Source organism: Lactuca sativa, chromosome 4 (genome assembly GCF_002870075.4).
Source record: "Lactuca sativa cultivar Salinas chromosome 4, Lsat_Salinas_v11, whole genome shotgun sequence".
Taxonomy (NCBI): domain Eukaryota; kingdom Viridiplantae; phylum Streptophyta; class Magnoliopsida; order Asterales; family Asteraceae; genus Lactuca; species Lactuca sativa.
The window spans coordinates 213883845-213889349 of record NC_056626.2 but is presented as its reverse complement, the minus strand read 5'-3'; the positions used below and the strand labels follow the sequence as shown (position 1 = coordinate 213889349).

At 41.1% G+C, this 5505-nt stretch overlaps 1 non-coding gene across 1 annotated transcript; it reads right to left on the bottom strand.

Annotated features, from left to right (window-relative positions):
• Positions 1-4592: 4592 nt before the first annotated feature.
• Positions 4593-4699, bottom strand: LOC111895883 (small nucleolar RNA R71). Its single transcript, XR_002851721.1, has one exon. It is a non-coding gene; the product is annotated as a small nucleolar RNA R71 (small nucleolar RNA).
• Positions 4700-5505: the final 806 nt, after the last annotated feature.

The window sequence follows — 5505 nt, the reverse complement described above, 5'->3', positions numbered from 1 at the left end:
CCCAATTATATCTCAAGCAGATTAATCTGGACATTGCCCTAAGGTTTCCAGGGCTTCCCGACTACATGTTTTTTCTTCCGAGGAGTTAGACTCCATCCTCTTGAACATCTCCCAAACACTTCAAACACCAATCCATCCGCAGGGCATTTCTTTCGCCCATGCCAGAACTGGGCCAAGGCCAGACTTGACCACGGGTCAAGGAGACCAAGGAGGCCCAAGAAATCCTACTCTGCTTCCATCCTTTATAGGTGGTTTAGACACGATGAGCACACATATTCAAGGATCTATGAACCCCAGGGACACCTTGGTGCGTACACAAAGAAATGACGGCGATGACTCAAGTGATTCTTGCAGTCGGTATCAACCAACTACTTATGCCGAAATCAAGAAATATGATGCCTTTCGAAAGGCCTTCCAAGCTCGCAAAGAGCAACAGATCAAACAACAACAACAAAAAGAACAAGAGATCCAGTTCGTAGCTAAGTATTAGGCAGATGCCATCAGCAATGCCCATATCGTTGCCACAATTCTAAAGGTTCAAAACTGGATGGATCACATGGCAGAAACCGTGTTAAAAGCTCAAGCTACTGGCACAGCCGCAGTTACCTCCAGAGTTCCTCCTACTCCTACTCCTGTTCCCTCTCCTAATGTAAATCCATCACACGATGAAGGACCTGCAATCGAACTCAACTCAGCTCCTACCTTCGGTTTTGATGATGAAGACATCCAAGAGGTCAACAAACCGAACCATTCGGACGACGACCTTATGATATTTGAAGAAGAAGAAGAGTCCAGTGGTTCTTAGCATTCCACCTCAAAGCCTAAAGAAAAGAAAAAGATGAAGAAGAAGGATGTTGTCACCAGGAAAGAATTCCTAAGTCTCCAAGCCAAAGTAGATCAAATTTTGGATGCGGTTAAAGCTACTCAACCTCCACCTGAAGACACTCCAGGTCCGCAGTCCTTGATTGAATGCATTGAACGGCTCGAGACAAGAGAGCGTATGGCTACTGAGCGCATCTCTCTCAAGGTCAAAATGGGAATTCGATCCCTTGAGAACAACCGAAGGGCTGACCATCAAGATTTCATGGCTGCAGCGAAGCACCTCATCTCTGAGGTGACTGCAATCAAACAGGATCTTCAAACAACCATTGCGGATCAAGCTGCACAATCACAGAAAGTGATGAGACTCATACTGCTTATGAGTCCACTATCTCTGTTGTTCATGCAAATATCAACCGAATGCAGAAATCCCTCACCTCTAACTTCCATGGCCCTGAGATCCTCCAGCTTACCAAAGACATACACAAGCTGCTCTTCAACTCCTCCACCCCAAACAATTCCCTGTTGGCTGAGACCATGAAAGCTCATTTTGAAGAAGTTTGTGCCAGGGTGGATGGACTTAAGCAATGGCTTGAGGAAGCACCTCCATTGCATCCCTCAAGAGGGGAAAGTGATTAAGAAGTCGATCACTCGGATACTTCCATCCATCAGAGCCCCCCCCCCCCCCCCCCATCAACACAAAGAAAATTCCCACACCACAGCCATCACCTCCACCATCTCACAATATTCCATCTCCTCACTCTTCACCTATAAACAACACACTCAAAAGGCCTGAGAATCCTCCTCACCTCAAAAATCTTGAGGAAAATATGTCGTAGCAAGCTCCACAGACTCCCCTGCCACAGCTTAAGGAAAACATGATTGGAAGGCAGCCAAGCTTACGGAAATCATCTGGAGAGAATGCGGATTTGATACTATGATAGATGAGTCGCTGATTAACTCATGGGTCAATCCGCTCCGCAGGCTACTGAATGAACACTACACTCCACATCTCACATATGCTGAACCCCCTAATGATGGATGTTGGGATATTCCAATATCTCCCAATGCCAAATATTTTCCAGTATTTGAATCTTTTGACTGCAGCCTCCCTGATCAAAAACAACTACCAATGGAATTTGAAAGACTTAATCGCTTTTATCCTAAGCATGGCTCCTCCGTTGAGAACATATGGTCTAACGATAGACCATCCGCAGTCAAGAATTACAAGATGCGGAAATTCATGAAGGCTAATTTTGTTCAGTATACCCTCACCAGAAGAGAGCATGACTACATACGCACTCAAGCAGACTTCCCAAGCATGAATCCGGAAGAAATCTTCCTCATTTCCAGAGTATTCCAAAACAAGGCAGAAAAGCACCCAAAGATGCAAATGGCGCTTGATAAAGCCAAATCCTTTCTGAGGGATACAGTCTGTGATTTTGCCAAGATAGATGCGGATATCTACCCTACCATCATCAAGAAGTTTGATCTCCCTCCACTTGAACCTGTGCCAATTCCTACCAAAGGCTTCGAAGAAAGATCATTAGGCGCAACGAACTTTCCTGACTTGGGCATCATCTTGTTTAGTGCTCGTTTTTCGATCTCTAAATGAACTAAAAAACTTATTTTTGTCCCCAGATTTTACAGTTTACATCATTTTTTGAGCTTAAAAAGATAAATTTACGTTAATGAGTGTAATCGACATAATATTTCTCGGTTCGTGTTTTTCTACCCATTCAGTTGGGTTTTTGACCTGTCTTGCATGGGTTCCTGATCTCTTATTCTATAGGACGATGAGAGTTGGGCTTCTTCTTATGAAGTCCAAAATTCTTAAAGGAATTGACGGCTCATTAACTTGTTTTTACATGTTCACCTAAACTTCTTAGGCCCCCACCACTTATTCAACGAGTCTTGGTGGGAGTTGGACTCATATTATAATGTCCAAATGGTTTCGGCAAGGAATTGATGGATTTGAAAGAAGATAAATTCATCACGAGCAATTAAGGCGAATAAAAGATGTTTGGCTGATTGACCATGTCTCAGTGCTTTCATCGTATCTGGCTCCTCGGGACTCCAATTTAGGCGATTCAAGATGTTTCAGAAACTGGACACAATTATCTACAAGTTTCATGTTTTAAGTTTTCCCTAAATCGGTCGTTATCCTGGTCATAATCGATGTTGAAGTTGAAGTTAGTTTGCTGTTAAAAAAAAAGCTGAAAATTAAAAATTGAATTAAAGTGGAAGATCAAGGGCTAGAGTTGTACTAAGCTGAAAGTTGAAGGCTAGGGGTAATGCTGCACAATTCTTGAAAGTTGGAGGCTATTTTGTGTAATTATGTTTTATATATTATGTTTACGTGATCAAGAGGAGGAGATACGGACGATAGGACGAAAAAAAAAACCACGGCCGCCATTCCTTCACACATTTTTCACCACCGTCCACCTTCGATTATTTTGATGTTGCACAATCCATAAACACACAGATGCTATGAGATGGAGAGGCGCACAATATGGGAAATGGAACGAATGAATTGGTTAATTTCTTAACTTTGTTTTAATTGTTTATTATCGTTTTCTTTGTCTATTTATCATCTGCTACTGTAACTTATGCTTAATAGCTTTGTGTGTTAGTTTCGTCAGTTGCACACAGTTTAATTTGAGAATGATGTTTAGGTTTTATTTTTTTACAGTTTTGAATTTAATTTTATGGAGTAGATTTCATTAGGGTTTAGTTGACTTGGGTGAGAGGATAATTTTAATGTAGTTGATTTTGTTAAAATCATGAATTACATAGAGATATGAGTGAATGTTTTTTAAATCGAATCATGAGACCGAGAGGTAATTGATAACTTTTGTTGGTGTTAAGTTATTCGTTTCTATATAATTGGTTTAACAAATTAGTTGCATTAGAAGAACCGTTGAACCCGTATAAGTCAACTAAACCCCATATTTCTCATAATTGTTAAATCATTTAATTGTTTTCCTTGTTTGTTCGATTATTCTAGTTGTCATTTTTACGTTGCTGAATTTAGTTTAATTTTATTTTAGTATTTTCTTTAGTTTATTAAAATAAATCACTTTTGCAATTAATTGCCTAGTTCATTCTTCCTTAGAATAGGATAGTCCCTGTGGGTTCGATATCTGGTCTTACGACTATATTACTTGCACGACCTTTTATACTTGCGAGTACGCGTTTTCGTCAACAAGTTTTTGGCGCCGTTGCCGGGGACTATTTTATTTTTAAGTTAGAACATTAGGTAGTTGTTAGACTCTTAAACATCTTGAGGATATTTTACTCTGGCCGGTAGAAGATTCACACCACCTGAATTTGCGCTTGATTGGGAGATTGAAAGAACTTTGAGAGGGTTGAGGAGACTTCAGAATCAAGAAGAAATGGGAGATAACGGAAACGAAAACAATAATGGAAATAGAGGTTTCGAAGGAACAAACCCGCCAATTGTTAGCGCAACAATTAATGCTGACAATTTTGAATTCAAACCTGTGATGTTTCAGATGATCAATAACAATGGTCTCTTTGGAGGTATGCCTAGTGATGAGCCCTTGTCCCATCTGCATTCCTTTAACCAGATGTGCGATAATTTCAAACAAGGAGGCATGACGTCTGATGCATTTAGGCTAAGATTATTTTCGTACACACTACAAGGGAAAGCTAGAGACTGGTTTGAGTCTTTGCCTTCTGATTCCATCACCACTTGGGAGGAATTAAGAGAAAAATTCCTAAAAAGATTTTTCCCACCCACGCAAAATGCAAATCTAAGAAATGCCATCACATCATTCCGACAAATGGATGGTGAATCGTTATGGGAAGTGTGGGAGAGATGGAACAATTTGCTGAGAAAATGTCCAACACATCGACTCCCTGACGATGTGAAACTTGAGACAGTTTACCAAGGTTTGGATGCTCAAACACGCATGCTAGTAGATACATCAGCTGGAGGAGCTTTGCTCACAAAGAGCTATGAGGAGAGCCTAGAGATATTGGATAGAATAGCAACCAATAATTTCCAGTGGCTCACAGATAGGGTACATGCAAGTGGTTCGAAAGGAAGTACACCGGCTGAAGTTCATCTTGCAGCTCAAAATGATGCATTAGCAGCTGAGTTGGCCACAATCAAGAGCATGATGAAGAATATGATGTCAAGCAATGGGATGAAAGAGAAGAAGGTTGACTTTTGTGCGGTTTGTCAAGGCGTCCATGATTATAGTGAATGCCCATAGAATCCTGAATCTGTATTTTTAATGGGAAGTCAAAATTTCCCACGAAAAAACAATCCATACTCTGAAACATACAATACAGGATGGAGAAATCATCCTAATTTCTCATGGGGTGGACAACAACAACAAATGCATCCTCCGCAAGAGCAGTTTCAGCGAAGGCCTTAAAACCCGCCGGGGTTTTGTCAAATGCCAAATCAGCAAGTGAGACCACAAGGAGGTGCATTCCACCAGGCACCAGGAAGTAGTTCAAAACCAGCAGCGCCTTCGTCAAATCAAGAGATGTCACCTTTCGAGAAAGCCATGATGGAGTTTATGATCAAACAAGATCAAAAGACCGAGGCACGTGAGAAGACTCAAGCAATTGCTATGAGAAATTTGGAAAATCAATTAGGGCAATTAGCACAAGCACTGAACTCTCGAGAACCTGGAACGTTGCCAAGTAACA